We start from the raw sequence: 25,741 nt of genomic DNA, 5'->3' as shown, positions 1-25,741 counted from the left end.
AAGCAATGTGGTGAAGGAAGTTTTATACCTTTTTGCCTCTAAATAAAGTTAGTAGGTGTTTGTTTCTAAAATGTTTGCTCAATTCTGGAATATTCTGTTTTATTCTCTGGTTATTACAGGGGAAGTCTCTGACATTGTCACCAGATTCATTCCCTGCTGGCCAGTTTTTCTATAATTTACCTCTGCTCAGATGTTTTGTTGCCCAGGCAACATATTCCATTCAATTCTGTTTTTGTTCTAAAGCACCACAAGCCCCTCTTTAGTACATATCTGTGTCCCTGAAGGTGGACTAAGGTTGTTTGTTTGTTTAAAAGGGCCAGGAGTCAGCTTTTTGCCTGACATGAAACTAATGCTTTTCTAAAGTGAGCCAACCAAACCCACCAAAATGCTTCTATTTATTAAAGGTTGGCTTATTAGCACATAAACATATTACTGAAACAAAATACTTCTCAAAATAGAGAACCTAAATAAAGCTGTAAAGATAAATCTCAACTCCTCCAGCATGGGTCCCTTCCATGGGGTGAAGTCCTTCAGGAACAGGCTACTCCAACATGGGTCTCCTGCAGGGTCACACGCCCTGCCAGAAAACTTGTTTCAGCATGAACTCCTCTCTCCATGGGTCCACAGGTCCTTCCAGGAGTCTGCCCCATCATGGGCTTCCCACAGGATCACAGCCTCATTTGGGTATGCCTCTACTCTGGCACGGAGCTCTACAGGGGCCATGGGTGGGTCCCTACTCCCCTGCGGACCTCCATGGGCTGCAGGGACTCAGCTGCCTCCCCATGGCCTGCCCCACACGCTGCAGGGGAACCTCAGCTCCAGGACTCCCCTTACCAAAATCTTGCCACACAAACCCAATACAGTCCACAGGAAAAAGTCCCCTTTCTGTTTCAGTAATTGTGCACAGGGTCATGCCTCTTTATGCTCATGACCCTGTCCTTCTGTCTAGGTTTGAGGGGGAGGTGAATTTTTCTGGGAGTTGTGGGCAAACCAATCAATGGTCAGGTTTGAATGCTGGCACTTTCAGTGGCCACTGAGGTGTTGGACACGCCTCTGAGGACACAAGGGCTTAAAAGCAGGGACTCCAAGGGGGTCTGCATTCTTTTGGGTTCCAGTTTCAGCAGAGAAACATCTTCTGTCCCCTGCTCAGCTTTAGGCTGAGTGGGGGAAGGGAGACACATGGTCGAGCTGAGGAGAACCACGCGGCCGGGCTGAGGTGAGCTGGGGCCCCGAGGGGGGGAAAGAGTGGACAGGACTGGAGCTGAGCTGGCCCCATCCAGGATGGAGGGGTGGAAAACTGTGGAGGTGCCTTCTGTGCCTTCCTCCCCCCCAACCCCCTCCGGGAGAAGGTGCCCAGCTGCGAGTGGGAGCTGCTGAGCCTGGGAGTGCCTGAGCCTGCAGCCCTGCCAGGAGCCAGGAAATGTTAACCCTTTCTGAGGCAGAAAGGAAGTTTTTTCCAGACACTGATTCTCATGACTAGTAGCTTCAGAAGAGAGAGAGAAACAGCTTGAGACCGAGAAGATAAAGTCAGAAGATGAAAAGAATCCTGGATGGGCAAAGAATGAGAAGAGTGGCTTTTTGGGCTGGACTTTCCTTGCATAATGTTAGCCATAGACTGAACTTGAGTCTCTTTTGAACATAAACTGCATTTTGGGGTGGATGTGGCCAGCTCGACTTGCTGCAGTGGAGCGAACAGAGGAGAGAGGAAGAGGGCGTGGTGGTGCCCTCTGCCCTCAGAGAAGAAACCCTCGGCCCCAGGGGAAAAATGGGGAGAGCCCGGCATGCAAGCATCCTTAAAAAGAGCCCTGTATGCAGTTTTGGCCCATGGACAGTGGTGGGAGCACTGGACATGGAGAAGAGAGTGTCACCACGGCAGCCAGGTGGTGCCACGAGTGACACAAACACACATAAAGGGTGGACCTGTGTTTTTCTGAGGAGCAGTCTGTGGTGTGAGAAAGACTCCTCTCTCCCTTGCTGAATTGAAGATTAGTTTTTTTGAGTGGTGATTGTTTGATTAAAAATCCAAGGTTTTGGTCTGTGGAGGGTAATGTGTAGGGGGTGGAAATTGGGAGAGGAGAAGAAATATTCTGAGGTTTCATTTCTGTTTTGTGTGTGTGTGTTTAGAGTTTTCCTTTCTATTTCTGTTCCTATGTAATGTAGTAAAGTTTTTGTCTTCTGTTTTCAAGTTTTGAGCCTGCTCTGGTCTGTTCCTGATCACATCCCACAGTAGTTGCTAAGAAAAACATATACTCATGGGTGCATTAACATCTAGCCAGTCCAAACCCATGACACCTTCAAAACCCACGCAGTGGACACCTGCCCACTACTTTCATTTCCATTGCTATACTCTGAATTCTGAGGACTTCAGAATGTAATCTGCATTCTCTGTAGTTTAAATAGATATCCTTGAGCTGCTGAACAAGAATTGCAGTTCATTTGCCCTGCCATGTATGAGGCAGTGTTTTCATCAGCCATAAGTTATGAAACAATGAGAAAATGGCCAAAAAATTCTGATCTAAGCACAGATACTCCTCTTACACTACATTATTTTAGGAATTTGTAAGAAAATGTAGACAAATGTCTTTTTTGTAAGAGGTTTATTTCTCTATTTTTCTGCATACCATGGAATAAAGAAGTGAAAAAAATATTTTCAATAGCAAATAGAGTAAAATTGAGAAGCTGTTTTCCTAACCTGGGTGAATGTTTGAGAGATAAAAATAAAGTCTTATTCAGAAGAGATAGAAAGAGAACCAAAAGAAATGACACAAACAGAATTAAAAATAAATAATGCAATGAATGTATCATTAAGTTGAAAAGTTATTAATGACATTTTATGAAGAATTAATTTACTTAGAGGTCTCAAACAAATTAAAAGAGGAAAAAATCTTAGTAAAAGATCTTTTTGGCCCTCCAAGTTCATATTGCTAATATTCAAAACAGGCGATTTGACAATAACAGAATTTTTTTCTGAAAAAAAAGTTTCAAAATGAGAAATGTAATTTTACCTGCCTTTTTCATTCAGTAGGACCTTTTTTCTGTTGGTGGTGTAAGAAACATTTGCTTCCAAATCCTACGTTGCATGTGGTAAAAGGAACGTCTCATGTATCTGCTTTCAAATTCTATCTTCTGTTCCTTCTTTGTACCACAGCTGCACAAAACACATCTACATCTAAGATTTAGGGAAAAAACCCTCAAATATTTGATAGAAATATTATTAAGGGTTTTGCTATCCTTTGTAAAGCAGGTGAGCACTTTTTTTCTTTGTTCTTTTGTTTATTTTTATGTTGCACACTCAAAGATGAAATCTTTATTTCACTCTTTGTTCATATGCAGTGGCTGTATTCTTTGAAGATTTAGCTGCAGTGATATAATGGTTACAGAAAATTTTATAAGTTTTTTGCATTTAAAACTTTGCTTCTGTCTTAGACTCTGTATCCAGAGCCTACATCTTGTCATTGCATGTAAATAATTATTTGGGCATATAGGACACTTAAAATGTTCCAATCTTCCTTTATTGAAAGCAAATACGTAGTGTTACAAATTCACCAAGAATTCAGCAACAACGAATTAATGTGCCTGCAGAAACAAGAACAGTGTAACTACAGTCACATTCTTTTTGCCAGTGTCTGAAGATTTACTTTAACTATTGAAGAAACAGCTAAAACAACTCTTTTAGAACAATGAAAAATACTGTGACATATTGTATGGTATTGCTCTCATCCTTTGAATAAGCCTCTTTTATTAAATATTGCAAATCACATATTTTATCAGAACATAGCAATTCCATATTAATTGGAGTATAATCTGTGATTTGAAAAGCCAATTCTCTTTGTAACAGAAAGCCTTTGGATTTTTATATGACAATAGTAAAAAAAATAGTATTACTTTATGAGGCTAATAAAGCAAAGCAGAAAGATTATACTGCTGTATTTTAAATTCCTTTTTCTTGTCTCTTAGTGTATGTCCTACAAGTGGTAGTTGTATGCATTAGGTAGGAGCTAGTTTAAAAAGGTAAAATTTTGACCTGAATTGTGATTAGGTTGACTTTGGGGCCCTCTGATTACTGCCCAGCTTGAAGTACCGTGGAGGAGGTTGATTTTCAGACATGCTCATCATGAAGTCAAATCTCTTATCACAGCTTCACTGACTGATATCAAGGCACACAAAATGTGCTTTGATTTTGAAACTGTGGGCCACTATGTCAACTTCCCCAGTTTCTGAGATGCAGGGATCTTTCTTCAGACTCATTACCAGGAACTGGCGCAGTTCAGCTAAACTGCCTGTCAGATGTCCACAGGAAGTTTATGCTATTTCTGTAACGTAGACCTACAGAGATATTACTGGTATATTTCAGCTGGCTAGAGTGCATGTTATTTTTTGTCAGAAAATTACACTGAGATTCTGTCAAAAGTATGAGAAGGATTTTTGACTCAGTGACCCCAGAGCCCTGTTATTCCCTGCTCCAGCACACTGTGGAGCAGGGAGGGCAGCGCTGCTGTCCCAGCTACACAAGTGCAGGACACCTGTCTCCTGCCTTAGCTACTCCCTGCAGTGGGGGCAAAGCCACAAGGTGGAGAGCATTATTCCCTCCGGAGAGAAGGAAAGAGAAAAGAAGGTATCACCTCCCTTGCCCTTTGGCGTGTTAAGTGTTGATGTATGCCTATATAAACGCACAGGACCTGTTCCTGTCTGAGCTCTTTGGGCACTTCTGTCAGCAGCAGTAGAAAAAAGGGTGTTATTTACTGACATTTCTAGAGGTGCTGGTTGCAGGTGGTGCCAAGCCTGCCAGCACTGCACGGTGAAGTGCTGTGGCGAGCGCTGCACAGCTCAGCCCAGAACTACTATTTGGAGGAATTAGTCTGTCAGCACGGTTCAGCTCTTACAAATTGCTAATGGATTTTGTGCATGTGTTATCTCGAGCTCCAGTCCTGCTGGTTTTGTGTGAATGTACTTCTGGAAAACTATGTCGTTATAACTAATAGCTCTATGTCGCGCACAGTTGGGAGGAAAATTCATTTCTGATTTCTGTCAGGTTTGTTTTCCTTTTATTCCAGGTGGCACAAGGCCCTAGATCCTCATTTTTCAAATTCCTTTTTGTTCTACAGTTCTTTTCTCTGTACGTAAAGGCAATATTTAATTTATGTTTTTAAGCCTTTCAGCTTTGTACTAAAATCATAGAACCATAGAATTTTTGAGTTGGAAGTGATCTTAAAGATTGTCTAGTTCCAGCTCCCCTGAACTGGACAGGGACAACTTCCACTAGACCAGGTTGCTCAAAGCCCCATCCAACCTGGCCTTGAACACAGCCAGGAATGGAGTACCCACAACTTCTCTGGGTCACCTGTTCCAGTGCCTCACCACCTTCAGAGGAAGAAAATTATTCTTAATGTCTAATCTAAACCTACCCCTTTTCAGTTTAAAGTCAAGCTAGGTAGACAAAGGTATACAGAATCCTGCACCCTATGATAGCAGACAGAAGAGGATACTGAGGGAAGAGAACAGGAGACATCTAGATCTGTCCCCATTACCTTCTCATCTTTCATTTTATATTCTAAACACTGAAGGCAGATGATGTCTGGAAGAAAAATTAATTGCCATTTTTTCACAGGCAATGACATGATGAGGAATAAGTGGATGGTAAATTTTACCCAGGCATCCAAACGAATAAGTGAATTCATTTGTCTTAGGCCTTTCTCAACAAGCAGTAAGATATCAGTGTCAGAAAATAACTGATGTTTATGTAAAAAATTCTTTTCTTGTCCATAAAATCACTCATAATGTTAGACTTGGACTGGATTCAGGATTGAAACCTGTATTCTGACTTTAAGCTGTAGCATTTACTTAAAGATGAGGAATCTACTATAGAGTCAGTTCCTAAAGTGGGAACTCCTCAATGCTTGAGTAGTTCCCAGGTGCAAGGCTATGACAGAAAAAACTGGTCATATTCTTAAGACCTAAATTAGTGTAACAGGATCTTTCAATGTGCTAAACAAGGACAGCACAAACCTTGGGCTACTTTGCATGGAATTTTCTGGGCAATTCAAATGGTGATTAGGTAAGATTTTATGAAAAATGGCAATTCTTTTATAGGTGTTAAATTATTAATCCCTATATTATTTATGGTAATATTTTTATATTAATTAATCTGTTTAATATTAATAAAGATGTACTATGTGAGATGAAATTTCAACTAATTTTGTAGTTAAAAAAACATTCAATTTTTATGATTCAACATCAGGGCATGTACATCATAGTGTAACAAAAACCAGATAGACACAGTGGGAATACCATTTCAGCAGTCCACAATGCTGAAAAAAAAATTCTCTCCTTTATACAACAATCCTCAATTGATGTCAGGCCAAACATCACAACCACAATTTTGTGAATTTATACCAGTCAGATATCTTTGAAATTAAAAGTGAAAGTTATAAAAACATGATTTTTTTTTTTTTTTTTTTTTACCTCATTGCCCTTTATCTAACATCTCCTCTCAGGGCATCCACAACCTGTTAAAGCAATAACCACATTTTCTTAATAATAATGTCTCAGGTCAGAGAGATGTCTCAGCTTAGAGCAGCCAGAACAGGTTATTCAGTAGAATCAAGGGCTATTGTCAAGATTTGATTTTTTTTCTTTCCATAGGAACCCATGGAGCTGTGCATGGGTATTTTTACTGAAAAATAGATTGCCTGACCTGCAGCTTGGTTTGGCTCAGAGTAACACACCTTACAGTAAAAAGGAGCATTGCTACATTTTTTTGTTTGTTCTTTGTCTGTTTGCTTGTTTTCAGTTGTTTTTTTTTTTTTTTTTTAAAGACACCTGCCTGGCTGCACGTAAGTCCAGTGCTAGGAGTAAGAGAGTCATGTTTTATATATTTCTAACTTAGCACAATGAGGAAGGGATGACAATGCTGTTCCAGAGGAGCAAGGCCCAAGGTCCTTTCAGTCTGATGCCCGTTCTTCGTGATCTCTTTGAAAGTACTAGATGTTTTGCTTAGGGGACATCCTCTTTGTTCCTGTCCTGTAGGGAAGTTTTCCACCACACTGATTTACTTTTGGTTTGCATCTTAAAGTAACAGCAATGTTCAGAGAGATGAAACTTCCATGAATTGCTTCATAAATTTGAAAACATTTGTGATCTACCTCCCTCCTCTGATGCTTTCCCTGACTGGGCATTGTTCTAAAGGCCATAGCAGAGATAGGAAAGACTTACACATCAAGCTTTTGGTAAGTGATTTCCTTTCTGAAAATTTTTCATTTGTTTTTTACCAAAAATTAAACGTTTGGTTTTGAAAATTAAATTTGTTAAAGCCCCACCTCAGGCAAGCTCTGTTCAAGATCAGTGCAGCTGCATAAATACTTCTCTTCTTGCTTAGGTTAATCAAAAAGTAGGGGAGGATTTTGTTTTGGTTTTGTATAAAACCACTTATTCTTGGTACACAATGCTACAGATGTAATTTATTTATATTTGTTATAAAATATGCCTGCAATTACTTTTAGAATATTAATTTTTCCCTCTCTAATGCTAAATGAAAAACACATTTAAGTCTCTCAATTTAGTGTCTCATAGCTAAATAGTTTTTCTGTCTATTTTATTACCAACATTATAAGTAATCTTTTTTCAAAAGACATACGCTCTCATGTATACCTACATTAATATATGAGTTATATATGACTAGTTTGCAGTCAAAGCAATTTGAAGGTATTTTTGCAAACAAATGTAGGCATACAGCTGCAACAATACTTATCTGCATTTTATACAAAGAGCTTGTATACACACAGGTATTTATGTTCCAAGTCTATGACTGGCTTTACATACTGAGAGCTGAAAGATCTTAAGGTAAAAGGCTGTCAGGAGATGCTCCTTATAAAACATACAATTTCATGGATTTGTTGAGAGTTTTTTTAATAAATATTTTGATAGTTTCCTCTGTTTCTAAGGAAAACCTAGGGAAAAACATGGGGGCTCCTCTAGAATTTTCTAATATTCATTATATAATATCTTTCTGATAAAATTTTCTGAAAAATCTCTTCTGTCTTACAGTGAAGGTTGTACACATATTTTTGTTGCACACATTTTTCTGTATGCCCTACAGGGTTACCTTTGTTAATTTAGAATAAAGGTGGAGTAGACTTGCCAGAAAAATGTACACAGGGTGTGTGTTAAACCAAAGCAAACCACACTCCCTGAGTGATAACATCACAGCAGCACAACAAGAAAGCAGTGGTCTCAGATATACCTGCATGCTAAATATAAGCCCCTCTTTATCTTCTCCCCCCCACCTTTTATAAACAGTTTCTTGCTGTGATGCTTAAAGAGGACTTTGAGAAACTTATACTCTTCTAGTATAAGTTTTCCTGCTCTGTAGAGTCGCTTCAGGGATCACCAGGCTCTCTGTGAGCACTGGCTGATTTCCCTGCCCATGTTGCTCCAGCAGGAAGGGCTTCAGCAACACCCGCAGCAAACACTCAGGTTCCTATCTGCCCATCAGTGTGTTAAGAGGAAATTCAAAAAGCTCCAAAGGATTGCCTAGGATTTTTGGATGTACTTCTCTTAACCAAGTAAAATTTGAGCAAAGCACTGAACCTCCTCTGTTCTCTATACTCTATAAGCAGTGTTTCTAAACCAAAAATCACCTGTCTTGGCTCCAAAAGCCTGTGGCCTACTTTTACAGGGTGTGGGCAGGCAAGTGCATTTATAGCTATTTGTTGATGTGTGTAAGACTGCCCTGAGCTACCTGGACAGCTGACAGAAGGACACAGCAATTTTTGCCTCTCAAGCTACGACTCATGTGTAGCAATTGCTTTCCTATGTTTGCAAGACACAGGGAATTAATTGAAATAAAAGCTTGATCAAAATAAGTTAACAAAGGAACCACTGTTTTTCTAATTATCCATGAAAGAATTCACATTATTGTAACAGCACAAAGGATTATCCTTGATAAAACTTGACTGTCAAGATTTTCCATCCTCAGAAACTAGTTCTGTTCATGTTCTCCCTTCTTCTGAGAGATAAATGCTGAGGAAAAACATGCCTTTTTCCTTATTTAATTTTGTTGGGTTGTTGGGTTGCAGTTGCAGTTACAGATCCTAATTTTATACCCTGCATGTGTTAGGAGGTATAAAGTCACAAAGTGTATCCACTTGGTATATTTCTGTAGCAAAAATATTTATATGGGGCATGCTGCTGATGCCCCAAGCTGTTATGAACTGATTACTGAGAGGTGTCTCTGCCAGAACTAAAGTGAAAAGGAGACCATATGCTGAAGTCAGTAGTACAGATTTTATTTAACGGTAAATGTAAGGTAGAGAGGCTGAAAAAAATAGAAAATAAAGGGGGGCAGGGGAGATACAGAGAGAGAGAGAGACAGATGAAGTAGAAAGATGTCACCACCTGTAGATGCAGATGGCATCCCATTGGTCCTTTTGCTGCTGCTCTTCTTGGTGAGGGTCTCAGGAGTCATTCCCTGATATAAAGGTACCACCTTTATACCAAGTTCCCAAGTTCTGGGTATCCACAGGGTGGTCACAGATGTTGCCATCATTTGGGATGCCATGTGTATAAGCAGTTGCTTAATTTCTCAGAGTTTGCCACAGTGGGATTTTTTTTTGTCAGGATGCATTAACTAGGATGTGCTAACCAAATCTCAGCTCCACTTGGTTTGGAATTAACACCTTTTTGTTGCCAATTCCTCTCTGCTTATCTCAAGTTCCTGCTGTTCTGTGGCCTTGAGAGTTTGAGGCAAATGTGATGTTTAATTCTCCTACACAAGCTCAAAAATCAGCACAGGTATGCCAAGATGGCTAAATAAAACCTTTCATAGCCTCTTTCTCTGGATGGGCTTAGCTCTTGAACTGTCATATATGCATAGGAGTGAGACTGGAGAAGGGAAGGTCCCTTCCTAGTTCTGCCGGGGTGCCTGTGGTTTGGACCTTGGTCACAGTGCACAGCAGTGTCTGTGAGGAGAGGTGAGCCATGCCTGACTGTTTCTAAGGGGCAGGAGGCACGCACAGAGTTTTCCAAGCTATCTGTGTCAGGTTTATTAGGTATCTAACCTTGGTTATTATTAGGTATCTAACCTGCTAGTTACCTACACAGCAGAACAGCTGTCTCAGAATGTCTCAGAGCCCTGAGTTAGGTGGCCATGTGCAGACAGTATCTACCCTGCTCAGAGACTTCTTCTGGGTCATGGGGACTCCTGGGGTTGCTCCAGAAGCAATGCAAACTTTAGTTACTACCCAGTGACTCTGTTGTGAAGAACTTGATCTTTTTCTACTGAGAAATCCATCTTTATTCTCCAAAGCAACAGAAGCACAGCCCGCCAAAGCAATTTCCCATTAAATAAAGAGTGTGTAACAACAATTAAAGAAAAGTAACTCAGTGCAAGCTTCTTTTTTAGACCTTCTGCACTTCTATTCCAAGGTCTTTTCCTGTTAATTTAATTAATTTGCCATTTAGGAGTGAAGAAGGAGAGGGCCAATCTCAAAGCACCACTTTTTCTAACAAGTTGTATCTGCAATTGATTTTTTCCACCCTACACCAAAAATTACACTGTCTTGGGATAGCAAAAGCCCTTTCCAGAATAAATTATAGAAATTACTTTTCTTCTGTTGTAAGTGAAACAAAGTAAAATTACAACCCCTAGTGGGCCTGCATGCTGGTGTTTATTTAAGAACCAGCAGAACTAGATCTTTTACCCTTCTTGTTCATGGCACACTGATTCTCTCACCTTACTCTGGGCTTTATTCCCAAGTCTAGAATTTCCTTCCCCACAGGTAAGAGTGAAGGTCAGCCCAGAAAGGGTGGGCAGAAAGTCATACCAGTTGTTGCTCTGCCACTGTTCAGTCACCAGTTCTGGGTATTACTGGCCAAGGTCCTGGGTGCTCAATGACTGATTTCCACCAAAAATCTGATCTCCAGGATCTGCAGGTTATGTATCTTCATCTTTCCAAGACTGTTTCCTCTTTTGGGGAATCCTTCTTTTTCGCATCTGCTCTTCTTTCCAGAATTCAAGGCCTCGATTTCCCAATCTGAATAGTCCCTGTGCAGAAGCAGAATGTACGAGCAGCCCCATGTTTGGTGGTTCTTGTCTCTTAGCAGTTGGCAGACTGGGGTCATACCACTTGTCTTTCATCCATGCGTGCATTCACCCACACACATGAAATAATCTGTTACCTGTCAGCATTACCAACTTTTTTTCAGCTTAAAACACCTACTAATGACAATGATCCTACCGTATTTTATTTTATGCTGCTGTTCAGCTCAGGGTCTATTTTCTTGTAAAGACCAAGGCTAACCATAGATGTTTATTAACAATAACCTGAGAAGTCAAAGGAAATAAGAAACCCTATTTAAGTGTGCTCTTTACCTCCCTCCTTTGCTACTTTCATGTAAGAACCTGCCAGACTGATCTGTCTGTGTCTTCCTTTAACCGCACATGAGAAAGAATTGGCTGGTCAAAACTTACACAGTTGTCTTTGAATGTTTTATGGATTACTCCAAAGGAAGTGGTATGAGCAATGAAATTCATCAGGCTGTGTGTAAATCAGAAGCTGATTTAATAACAAGAACTTCTAGTCTGACACAAAAACTTTGTCCATTCCCTGGAAGTGAACACTGCTGCAAGTGTTCAAGGTCAGGTTGGATGCGGCATTTAGCAACCTGGTCTAGTGGAAGATGTCCCTATGGCAGGTGGCTTGGAACTAGATAATCTCTAAGGTCCTTTCCAGCACAATCCATTCTGTGATTCTATGACTCTATGAACTTCAGGGCTTTTAGCTGCTAAACAAAGGGCATTTTCTTCAAGTTAAGCATGGACTTACCTTACCCCTTAGTATGAATATGAAGCTGATATTATTAAAGAGGCTGCTCAGGTGATCATGGTGATTTACAGTAGTGACATGAGTCTCCCTTCTCCTCCACTACCAGTAACAACAGATTTTCTGTTCTCTGTTCTAAGTGCATTTTATGCATTCAGGACATTTTATGCATTCATTACTTTTATGCACTCAGGAAAGTACCCTGTTTCATTCTCTGGGTACAGATTGCTCTGCTTCTGCAGATCCAAGATTTCAAGTCACAAGGGAAATAACAAACTTAGTGTAAATTTAAAAGATATCTTGAAAGGTTGATAGGATAAATAAATGTTTTATTTAGTCAATATTTGTCTTGTATCCATCTAGTTCAACTTACATAGGTTCTAACACTTATGATCAACTCCTCCTTACTGCAGAGTGGGGGTTGTCCTCTTCCTGTTAAGAAAATGCCAAAAAAAAAGCAAAAATGTGGTATTTTTGTGTGGCAATTCCACCAACAGGTCTGTGAAGGTCCCACAGTACTATTCAAAAAACTTGGTTTTGAATGGAAAATGCAAAAGTTCTGTTAATTTTAGGGTGATATATAGGGTTTTTAATTTTTTTTAAAATTTTATTTATCTATGTTAGAAGTGTGCAGTTTGAGATATTGATTTAAAAAGAAACGAAGTCGCTATTATTAAACTATATTTCCCATTAAGTACATACTCCTAAAAGATGAGTAAACATTTTTTCTTCAGTATACATATATATTAAGTACATATATGTAAATATATAAACATAAAAATTGAAATATATGTATTTTGGTTTGGTTCTGGATAGGGATGAACTCCATATTCATTCAGTTACTGGTCTTTCTGCTGAGATTTTCCAAAGTGTGGTGGCATAGTTTATGTGGCCAGCTGTCTGGTAGGAAGGGAATGCCATGTTTACCTAAATTAAATTTACTTGCTGACAGATGGCTATGAATTTTGTTCACAGTCAGCAGCACCTGAATTATTCAAAGGTAAGAAGCTCTATATTGTACTGTGGCTCTATTTTGTATAATTTTGCTGCTGTCTGTAGGCATCTTTATTGGCAACATAATGGAAGAAAATGTGGGAGTAGAGAGGAGGCCAAACCCCATAGTCCAAAGGCACTGCTTAATGAAACATATGAAAATAATATCAAGTTTAATATGACTAAGTCCTATCAGTATTTCAGGGAATGGAGTAAATTATTCTGACTGAACACATAAAATATTACCACAGATAACTAATAAGGGATTTCCTATTTATGAGGAAAATAACCCCAAAGCAAGGTAGGTCTAGGGAAATTAATTTGTTTCTATTAGCTGGAATTGATTTTAAGATTATGTTTCAGAAGTATAAACTTTGCAACTAGTTAAAGCTCCGTTGTTACTTTCCTATTTTTCTTACAAGAAGCCTGCTGACAAAAACAGCTGCCTGCTCTATTTTCTATATTTTTGGAGAAAAAGCAATGACATATCTTTCAGGGAAGTAACCCATTCTAAGTGGGGATTCTAGAAAGGACTCAACAATGGGAGTGTAGAAGACCTGACCTGTAATAACAGGGTAATTTCTCCCATGAATACCAAATGTGCCTTTACCATTTATGAACAACAACTAGAAGGTCACTCACGTCTCCATAAAAAAACATACAAAAGAGGAAGTAAGAAATTAATCTCTCCTGCCCACATCTAAAAAGCCCGATGCCATTGTCAAGATCTAGGACACTGGGCTTCAGTATCTGTGTCTAAAATCATGAAGACAAAGAACAAAGGAAATCAGTTGAAAATACATAAATTTCTTTTCCCTTACCAGCTCTTATAGGAATGCTTTTGCTTTTTCAGTTTATGAGTGAGAATTGCACATCTGCAATTTGGGGAGAAAATGGTGCCATCAGCACTTACCAGAAAGTAGGTTCAGCTTTTGTCTTTATCGCCAGTTCTGTGTAAGAAGCAGTGTTGTATAAAAGATGAAACTCTGAGATGTCCAGCAATTATTTCTGTTACTGTGCTGGTGAGCTGAGACAAAACTGATAGACAAAATAGGAAAAGGCTGAAGGAGAGAGTGTGCATTTCACCATTGTTGTTCCACCTTGTTTGCACATTAACATGAATAATTGTAGTGATCTTTAAGAAATATTCAAGTCATAATTCATAAAGAAATGGGATAAATCTTTGTAAGTTCACATGTGAAATAAATTTTAAAAATCCACTACTCAGAGAGTTTATGTGAGAAACCATACTTCTTTAGACTACCTTAAGAAGTTAACTTTTCATTTAATTTTCAATTTCATTTGACAAAGCTTATGACAATGGTACTATGACCTATGTTGATCACAGTTATGAGACCACATGCAAGTCCAAATTCAGTGTTAAAATGTGTCTCTTTTATTCTTAGATGGCAATGCCAAATGCCAGTAGAATCAAAACACATTTAATTCACAATGGATAACATCAATTTTACAAAATAAGATACTTTGATATCAGTTCCTGTTTATCATTCACTGTTTATGATATGGGAGCTCAAATTTTGAATCCTGGAATATAATTTGACGTGACCTTGATCACTTGCTCTTTCTAGTCCCTTTCTTTTAGAATGACTAGCAAGCACTGTGGTGGTCTGTGGGTTTCACTGTGAAGCACTTCAGAGCTCTGGGCTGATCTTTCAGGGTGTTGCAGCCATCAAGGTTTGGGTCAGGCAGCTGCAACTTGAGTGCAGACAGGTTTGAGGTGAGGAAATATAGCAGTCATAAAGTGACACAAGCACTGCACAGTAATGAAGGTCCTGAATCTGTTATTCAAGAAGACAAATAAATCGTCCCAAGCTGCCATGGTCTTCAATGCTTACTGGAAGAGTGTCCCATAGAAGACTGTGCTATGGTTAGGGTTTTTTTCCATTTGGATAGGGTTGACCTTCCTGTGGTGTTGGGCCATACACAATGTCCAGGCACCAGTGTTGGCATCCCATGCTGAAGTATATGAAATATTAACTTGCAATTAAAAAATTAGTTTTAAAACAGGAAGAGCTTAATATTCAGAACAGAAATCTAATATATACTTCATTGTTTTAAGCACAGTAAAAACTATGAAAGGTACAAAAAACTGTTCTATGAGCAAGACAATAGTAATTTTTTTTTCATTATGTAAATTGCTTCAGCTGTGAGTTTTATTCAAGAATGGTTCAAAGGGAATGGATTTTGGCAACAGGCAGATGTTGGTTTCCTTTCACACTCAAGCTAACAAACTATCAAATGTGAATACTCTCAAATTATCTTTGGCACATTGTAAGTTCCAGTACAAATTCTTTGGATACAGAAAGAGAAGTGTTTTTATCTGATCAAATATCCACATTTTTCTACAAGTAAGGAAAAGAATCTGCTAAATCTGCTATTACTTAGAGCTAGCCTCTAGGGAAAAGTCCAAACGACAAAGCACACCAAAACAGTTATCACTTTTACATTAAAGAAGTAACATCAAAATATTCAAGAAGGGTATTTAAGGACAATAGTAAATGTGACATTTATGGCCACTAAATTCTAATATTAATGTAATAAACAAATATACCATATATTCTTATGCCACCATATTCTGATAAATCATATTAAAACTATAAACAAGGTCTTGACATAGGAAAAAATAAATTGCTTATGATCCAAGTGTGATTTCTTTCCTCTGTCAAATTGGTTCTTGTTGATTTCAAAAATTTAGTGAGACGGAAGGATCTTTGGTACTGTGACATTTGAAGGATTCTGTAAATGGTCTGTATTTTCAGGTAACATGCAGAAGTGGGGTCTGCATGAAAGATTTGAGGTTTCTCATTGGCACAAGTGCCTCACAAAGGTCTACATCTACCAGAGGAGCTTGATTTGAACAGGACTTAACAAACATGCTCCAGTATTTTATCCCGTTATACCTGATCTGTTTTTCTAACTACACTCTAAACCAATACCAATTATTTGTAAAGTTAGAATCAGGTTTGAGTTTCTTCATTATCAAAAAAAAAAAAAAAACAAAAAACAAAAAAACAAAAACCAAAAAACCAAAAAAACAAAAAAAAAAACACCACCAAAAAAAAAAAACAAAAAACAAACGAGCAGAGAAAGCTTTATTTCTTGGGTGTTACCTGCTATACATTTTTATGTGGCCTGGTGACTGAGACATAGTCAGGGTAGTTTCTCTTTAGGAAAAACTCTGAAGAACCATAAACCCAAATACGCTTTCTATACTTAATCTGTACATTCTGAGACATGAAGCATTTCTTAACTTATTAGACTTTTGGAATCCGCACTAAATTTCATATCAAGTATTGATATTTACATCACATTTATAGAATCATTTATTTACCATAAAAAAGTGTTGTAATTTCATTGATAGGTAGCCTTAGAAATGGATTACTAATAAAGTAATTCTTGCAAACAATGAGAACATTCTATCTTAACAAAAACACTGTCTTTGATTCTACCTAGTAAAAAAGAGCAGTATAAACTTTTTTACTTATAGAATACCTTCCACACATATTAGAACATTGATAATGTTTTAATCCATCCAGAAAAACCTGTATTTAAAAAACTTGGTGGAAATAATTTTGGTGCTGGAAAAATTCACAAAATTTAATAAATTATTGAATGTAGCAGGATGAGATTGAGAGAAAAATACTTCTACTTTCTTCAAGTAAAAATCTAACCCTAAAAGTTTCCACTAGGTCATGAAAATACCATTCCAATTTAAGGGACACTATATCATAAGCTTGTTGCTTCATGACTTAGCCTGCGGTTCCTTACTTATGGTGGTTTTTTTCTCAAATTAATCAATTCAAAAATACCATAGATACCATATACATATAATGATCTTCTGAAAAATCTTCCATATTTCATCCTCTGGGAGTTAGAAATTTGTTTTGCTAGTAATTCTGCAGTTGCAATTCACTTGTGTTTTCTCCTGGCAGTGCATTATAGCAGAAAAAAACTGGATGTGGTTCATTTTACAGTACTGATCCCATTATACCTTTAAAAATCAGTCTCTCATATTTTTGGAAGATAGATGTTTGAGAATAATGTGTAGAACTTGCATATGGACTCATGGAAACACCACTCTGAAATCCTGGTGCTTACTTAAAAGTAACAGTTTTTCTTCTCTTACACTCATTTTTAACAATTGTAACATATTAACCAGGCTTCAGTTGCATATCCTGGTACTTTAAGACACATTTGTTTGAATTCCATAGTGGGAAGATTGCCTGTATTAATTTAATATATCAAACAATATAAAAGAATATTAAAAATCTATGCTAAATTAACAAGGAATTTTATAATCTCTGGATTCTGTGGCAGTGAGATTCTCTCCAGCTAATAACATCACCTGTCCCTGCAAGAGCCAGCTGATTATATTCATTCCAGAAATTGCTGAGTATTATTGAGCAGACCATTTGTTGTATTTGAACAAAAAACCACCATTTGTTGTAGCAGACCACTGATGATTAAAAACATGTACACAGAAAGTATATCAGAATCAAAATGAAATAGTAAAAGACAAAGTAATTATTCTGTAGATGAGTGACAGCCTACTCAGACATATTTCAGTTCTCTAACAAATTGTTCTCCAGGCAAAACACACAAGGACCACCAGTAGTATACTAACTGATCTTCTCAGCTCACCTTTCTGCTGAAAAGCTGCCCTAGGTGGTTAAACCTGAGAAGGAAGCAAATATGGATGTGAAGATGTCAAACAAGATTCAGCTAGCACTTTCTGAACTGTCAGCAGCCTTAGTCAAAGATGATTCTGTGTGTCCATGTACTTCCCTAGAGATGTGATGTGTGTCTGTGCCAAAGGTATTTACTTGCTGGTTTTTAAAGCAAAAAAGTGAACAATTCACTTTTTTCCCCCTTCTGATATTTGAAAAATAAAGCTGTATAAATCCCTCACTGCATTCAGCTGAGTTCCAATACTTCTGATGGAATTTAATTATAATAACATTCTAATTGAAGGTAAATTAAACAAGAGTATGACCAAGTGTTGTCACACTAAATGAAGATTTAAATTACACCAGTAACAGACAGGTCTGTCCTAGGATTATGAATTAAAGAGTGTGACATTTTGGCTTCAGGTTAATCAATGAACACTCCACAAATATTTTTGAAGCCTTCCTTGATGTATTATGGTATAAATTAAATCTTAAGTTCTGACAGACACTGAGCAGGAGAGCAATATAAGGCCATTTTGGAGCAGAAAAAATATGAGGCATGGAATGAGGAGATTTTTTGTTCAGGAGATGTGGGGCCCTCCCACCTTAGGGTTCCTCCTGTCCTTCTGCCACTGCATAGACAGTTGCACTTGGCTGGTATCTAACCAGCTGGTATCTGCTCTCCTGAGTTTTTGAAGTATCAAAGGGAACAATTTTTTGACAGGCAGAGAACAAGTCTGACAGATCAGTGAAGCTTTCCTTCATTTCTCCTAGGTCTTGTTTTTGACACCCTGTTTACCACAGAATGTGCTGCTATCCTTTCCCAGGGGAGAGCAGCCAGTGTCTCAGCCAGCAGAGGGAATGCCAGCTGCTATGTGCGATGTCATTGCCTCAAGAGCTTGTGTGAATGCAAGGAGGGACTGCACTGACATTTTTCTTCCCTCCCCTCTGTTTTTGGTCAAAACACAACTAGAATTATATAATTTCATCACATTGACATATCTATCAAAGTTTTATCTTGCAACTCCCAACTCCCTGTGGATCCCTTTGCTGCCTGATGTGCAGCCAGCCCCCACGCTGACCCAGAAAGAGCTCAGGCAGTTTTACTGACTCGTGCTCTCCTCATGATCAGAAACTTGGCTATTTCTTCACTGCCATCCACCCCCTCTAAACAAAACCCCTGGTATGAATTCGTTCCACTCTAACTCACCCATCAAGTCGATCTCTCCCCTCCTTTCTGCTTCTTCAGATGTGTAGAAAACAAACCTCTGAACAAAAAAAAAAAGGAGCCCTTCATCAATAAAGCTTGTCAGCTGTGGGCTCTGTGACTGCATTTTCCTGCTCTTTAGCAGCAGATCTTAATATCTCTAAGAAAATGACTGCACAGCTCACAGCCTGTACTTTTCATCCATCCATAAATGCACAGCTGGCATCCTTATGGGATTTTCTATTATGCATATTCAGCCTAGCATTTTTAAAACTTCAGATGGTCTGTATCATTTCTCCTTTTGGGGAAAAAGATACTGTAGAAGCAGAGGGCTGTTCTCTAAATCCTCTGGATTTATCTAAGGTTAGCTTTGGGATTTGAATGGAAAGCCTTTCCATTTTTATTCACTACTATCTTTCTTGGGGGCCCAGAATTCAGGAAGTTACTAGTAAAAGAAAAGTCTTAGACTAGCATTAGGAAGTATGGAGACTCTCTCTTAGCTAGGTAAGGGTTGTTGAAAACACAGCTCACAGCCACCAGGCTAATGCTTTGTCCCAACTACCATTTTCTTGACAAGGAAAATTGTTTCTTGAGTGTTAGAATTAAGAGTTCTACTAATTCAGCCAGAAGGACACACACACAAACACACACATACACACACACACAAAAAAAAAAAATGGGAGCAGATTTATCAGTTTGTTCCAGTTTTAATGGCTTTTGTTTACTCATTTATACAGCACTGTCAAGATTCTATCTTTTGGAGATACTTGCATGTTTAATCCTTGTGATTAGGTTTTGCTCTTTTGCCCTCCTGAACTCTCAAAGAGTTCTGTTTGGCATAACAATTTCTCATTTCTGGCGGTCTTTTCAGTACTAGAGCAGGTCAGAAATGGTCACTAGTGCAACTTGTAACAAAACATTTCTTTTTCCTTTAGACAGATAATTCTGTCTTATTGAGGGCCTGTCCTCAATTTCATTGATGACTACCGAGAGAAAGGGATTGTCAAAACCTCTCGAACTATATGCAAAACTGTAACTTCTAGAAGCATGATGAGTTACATCAGAACAGTTTCTAACACTCATGAATCCTACTTTCCTATCTCTGTGTTGCTGCTGCAGTGGAGTCAATAACTCCCTGGAGTGACGTCAGTGGAGTGCAATAACCCATTCAGAAACTAATAATCAAGTATTGCAGCTTAGAAGAAGTTACTAACCCTTTTTCTTTTTCATATAATAGTATATATAGTAACCAAACAATTTTAAGCAGCGGTTTCCTTTCCCTCTCCTGTTCAAATTTAACCAGAATCACTTCACAAGCTTGTGGGTCTGAAAAACAATGATGAATTTTATTACTTTAAAAATTCTGAGTGCTCACAGACTGACTGAATTCTGGGAAGATTTTATGAGATGTAGTAAAATTAGAGAATAACTCTCTTGTCTTTGCACCTGCTGACAGGAGAACCCTGTGGCATATGGCTCAGGCTTGGAGAACATTGCTAAATGTAAAAGATACACAGCCATTCTTTCAAACATCTGACTCAAGCAGAAGAATCCAAGTTATCTCCTAGGCCTCATATAACAGGAGTCTTGGATGCCTCTAGTGGGATCTCTAAAAGGCAACATGTTCAGTAGAACAACACCTGGTCAGCTCACTTGGTGTATAATTGTATACAGAGGTATGTGGTGGGAAAAAGCATAAAAGCCCAAGGCTGGAGATTTATCTTTTCCTTTATTTTTTTGTGGCTTGAATTGATCCTACTGGAGTAGGAAGAATGACCACTGGAGTAGGAATCTTACCTGCATTTCTGTTAGTATGCTGCAGTCTGCAAGCTGCAGCACTGAATCAGGAAACAGTAAAAAATGTTTTGCTCTTCTTCTGCCAGAAGACATTGTGAACAAGTAAGGTCATGAGAAAACCTGAAGACACTGTATGTTTTGGCAAGACGATTTCTCTGTCTCAGCAAAACGATGTCCTCTGTTGCATCGTCTTTCTAGTCCAGTTTTCAGTTCTTTGTTACATCTTGGAAGATGTAACAAAGATTTTGGATAAAATTTAATTTTTTGGATAAAAAATGCCACAAAATCTAATATAACTTTCAACTGGATTATTATTTCACACTTCTGGGCTGAAGGTACTAGTTTTCATCTTTGTAGGTAGAGAAAAGAACTGAGGTCGGTTTCTTTGGGAAGACTGAAACCAGTCTCAGTGTTCCTTAATGAGTACCCTTAAGGAGATGGCAGGTTAATCCTGCTCTAATATTTTTAAATGAAGTGAAGCCTAAAAAAATTTTTTGCCAAATTTTGGTTTTGTATGTGCTCGTGTGTTCATACAATATGGAATGAGCTACACGAGGAACAGAGGCAGACCATCACTTGGTTTCTTGATCCTGGTTCAGTAGGCAATGAATTGGCAGGATAATTTTGACTGTGATGTCTCACACATAATAACTTTATTGCAAAAAATGAAGATAAAACTGATAGGCATTTATCATTTTCTAGACATTATGTACTGGGTCTGGCGGGGGTGGAGTTCATTTTCCCACAGCAGCCCTCACAGTGCTGTGCCTGGCTGCACTGGTAGCTGTGAAGGCGCTGATAACACACCAGTGTTTGGGGCACTGCTGAGCAGGGCTGGCACAGCTTTATTGCTGTCTCTCAACATTCCCCTCCCAGCTAAGCACTGGGAATGGGCAAGATCCTGGGAGGGGACACAATGAAGTCAGCTGACCCAAATTAACCAAAGGGATATTTCAAATCCTATGATGCCAGCTTAGATACAAAAGCTAAGGAAAAAAGGAGAATTTTATGTTTATAATGTTTACCTTCTGAAGCAACCTCTACATCTGCTGAAGCCCTGTGCCTGGGAAGTGGCGGACATAGCCTGCTGATGGGAAATAAGGAATAAAATTATTGGCTTTTTCTCTTTGCTTGTGCACCCACGAACTATTGTTTTTGCTTTAATAAACTGCCTTATCTCAACCTACAAAATGTTTTCCATTTTATTTTCTCTTCCCTGTCCAGCTGGGAAGAGGGTGATAGAGTTGGCTTGGTAGGCACCTGGCATCCAGCTGAGGTCAACCCACCACAGTGGCATTTCTATTTTGCAACTTGATTTGTAACTTAAGACCTTCTTCTGCATCACACTGCTACTCAGAGATATGTAAAAAAGTATTGTAAATTTATTGTGAGTTTTCTTGATGAGTTATTAGTCTATCACTTTCTCATCACGCAATTTTGAGATTCAAGTCAGCAAAAAAAGCAATCTGCTATATTGTGTGTGGTCATGTTAAATGTTAAGGGTCATAACAACACTGGTTCCAATTATTTTTGTATTCTGTATGAATTTTATTTTTCTTTTTTGTAATTCCTGGGATCACGAGACAGGTATTTACACTCAGTTACAGAGTGATAATGGTAGACACACTAAAACTGGCTGTGATGCCAAAGTTAGCTTAGTTATTAACAACTTAGAGCCAATGAAAGTTCAGGAGTCTGATCCAAAAAATATATTGTTTTCTGAAAATGTATTGTTTCCTGAAGATTGCCAAGCTTGATGACAAGTGAAAGATCACTATCATTAGGGCACAGGTGTAGCTTCATAGGGCCAGAGTTTTACTGAGATAGTTTCATGACTAGGCCAGTTTGGCCCAAGAGTGTGCAGGCACTTAATAAATGTGCATTTCTAAAAGCTCAATCTTAGAATCCCTAATTTCTCAGGACTGCTGGAGGAATTGGAGAATTAATGTCATTTATTACTAGCACTTATCTAAGATTGGTGAATGTCTTTTAGATACTTGCAAATAATCTGTTTTCAAGGGACTGGGTGTCCACCCTTCTCCATTAACATGTGCTTGATAGAAACAAATTGCCAACAACATATTGATGGGTGTCATAAAACTGCTTTCACAGTATGATTTAGACTTTTCATCAATCTACATTGTGTAATGGCATTTGCACATTATACATGGGCTAAATGATAACTACATATATAACACAGCCTGTGCTCTACATTGCTTAAAGGCTTTGTTGTTCCATAGTTATTAATTTTATTTCATTTTGAGCTCTTTGGGCAGACTGGGGGAAAACTCTGTAAGCTTGTTTGGGAATAAATTTCCCAAATTTAAGGAGCTGCCTGTTTTAGTAATTCTCTCTGTTCCAGAAAACATCATCAAAGGGGGGTTTTTTGGGTTTTTGTTGTTGTTGTTGTTGATGATGATGTGTGGAATGTTATGTTATGGAATATTTTCACAGCTAAAACAATGCATCCAGCCCAGTTCTTTATAAATTCTTCCTGTTTTCCCTTACTTCTGGGAGAGGAACAAAGCATCTGTCAGCTAGAAGGTATCATTTGTAAGGAGCTGCAAGGGAAAGAGTAGGCAGGTGAAGGACTGGACAGAAGAGTGAAGAAAAGGATGGAAAGCTCAAATATGGAAGCACTAACAGTAGGAGGGACAGTCTGTTTTCAAAATGGAAGGATAGCTTATACATATTCTTAGTTTGCTATTATATCTATTTTATCTGGATCTTGTAGGAATCTTAATAACAGATGAGAATGTGAGTGGAACAAGGAAAGAGATGCATCTCAGTGCTATAAGGTTTATCCCAGCTGACAGAAGTAATCTCTCTAATCACAGAGACAATTGCTAGATAGAAACTACTTCATCTGAGCAACTGATTTCATATGATAAGTGACAGTCTCTGCCCGATTAAAAGCCCTTTCAGTCTGCTCCCTTATAAAATTCAGTCTCTGCATTATTGACATTTAATCACTTTGAATGAAAGAGTGTAATACCAATAATTTAACAAAGTGACTTGTAAAAGCTTATCCAGGAATATAAAAGATTCTGAGACACCGAAGTACTAAGCCTACATTTTTTTCCTGTGGATCAGTTTCCTGACATAGACAAGGTGGCTTCTTTTCAGGGCGGCTTCTTTGGGGTGAGTGTGCAATTGCTTTCAGAAAATTTTGAGGGTAAGAAATCATCACAAAATAGTCTTTCTAATTATCATATACCACTTTAGCCATCATTTTTTTTAAGGAAATGGTAGTCCCAGAGATTCTAGACATGGATATTTCCAAAAATACTGTGGGATCATCTGCCCTGAGGTGGAAAATATACTGAAATACACAACCGCATGAACACTAATGAGGACAATTTCTGGCCATGAGGGGCTGAGATTTTGGAAGCCAGTTGGTGGCTAACATGCTTTACCAATCAAGATTTATGATGTGGGGAAATGATCAATACATATATGATTATAGCAGCCATAATTAAACCTTTCCTGAAAGAGCTAGGATGCTGCTGTCCAGTAAACTGACTTCTTGTTGTTGCTTAATAAATGGTAACACACCTTTGAGTAGACCCCACAGCTTTGGGTCTACTTCTCAAATTGCACTGGTGCTACTTAGCAGAGAAGATCTGCACACTGGGTGTGCAGGCTCATCTTGCAGAAAGTAGAAAGGATGTCTTGTGTTTGTGTTTTCCTTTAGCTCCTGTGTATAGGAGGCATAAACAAGACAGGACTCAGGCTGATTCTGCCGTCATAAAACCCAAAGTAAGCAAGTTATGGCAGCAACCTGGAATGTTAATACAGCTGCATTTTGGCAGATTGCCATACTAGATATCTGTGCGTTGTACCTCTTTCTTAGATCACGACTTCTAGAAAAATGCATCTGTCACCTGGAAAACAAGATTGTTTAAATGTTTTTTTTTTAAGAGAGAGGACTTTTTTTGTTGATTATTTTTTACAAACTTTGAAACTTTATTTTCAGCATATTCATTGTCTATATACTTAACTTTTCTCCATCACGAACAAAATATTATTTCTTCTCAGAAGGAAAGTATGGAACTTGCCAGTTGGAAAAATATAATCTTTGAAATTGTTGTGGCAACAATTTTCTCTTGAAATCTGGCAGATTAACTCATATCCCCCTAACTGCAGCAATATTTGAGCAAATAACAGATGGGAATGATGTCAGGGCAAATAATGTCTGCTTCTGATGATTTTTTCTACAGTTTAGGATAGAACCACAGGTCTCTCTTTATGATTAGAGAAATCATTTGCTGCAGATAGATAGTCATTTAGAATGCCACTTAGATGGATTAACAGCATAATGTAAACTTTAATTTAAGGAATGAACTCTCAAATATTTCCTTTTCAGTCTGCTGTTGATTTAGAAAAGGAGCTATCATTATGAATAGGATTTTTTTAAAAAAATGCCATTATCATTTGTAAACAAATGTGCCTTTTTGCATGTGCGTGACAAAACTTCTCTGCCCAGTTCAACCTCTGTCTGAAAGAGGATGTGCACAGCAACACTGATAATCATAGAACAAGACAAATATAACAGTTGCAGCATTGAAAGAAATGTCAAGGAGTTTACCATCAGGAATCTAGAAATAGAAGTCTGTGTGTGCAAACGGTTCTGTATATTGCATGAGTCTTGAATAAAGTGTTGAAAACAAAGACATAGATGTTCTGCAGCTGCAGTTGTTTTCTTCCAGTCAGTGGCTGTTTTTCTGTTGTGCAGGTACTGTTAGATACGCTACAGGTGCTAGACCAAGATGTAATTGAAGTGAAACTTCCAGCTTTTCTTTTGATCTGTATAAAGTGTTATCCCATGGAGAGTGCGTTATGAGACCTAAAGTAGAATAAAGAGAAGCAGGTAAGAAGCAATAGTTTGGAATTTTGGGGGTTTTGGAGGTTTTTTTTTGTATTTTTAATCATTGTCCTAGGGTGACTTTATGATGCTTGAGCAGAACCCAACAGAACCAAATCATCTGTTCTGTTTATGTTGGATACTGAGTTCTGTGCCTTTAAGACTGGTTCTGAGAGAGAAGGTGGGGAAAGAAGAAGCCAGAGTTTGTTTTCAGAAACTGCTCTGACTCCCACGCATTCCGCTCCTAGACTGTGTTGGTCTGAAGCACGGACAGACAGCAGGACAGAGATCTCTTTGCTTTTAGTTAGCTTAGCTAGCTGAGGCAGAGAAGTTCCCTGGACTGTTTTTCTTCATTTTTTCTTGGGACTGTTTC

This window comes from Prinia subflava, chromosome 1 (assembly GCF_021018805.1).
Source record: "Prinia subflava isolate CZ2003 ecotype Zambia chromosome 1, Cam_Psub_1.2, whole genome shotgun sequence".
Lineage (NCBI taxonomy): Eukaryota > Metazoa > Chordata > Aves > Passeriformes > Cisticolidae > Prinia > Prinia subflava.
Note: the sequence above shows the minus strand (reverse complement) of the source record.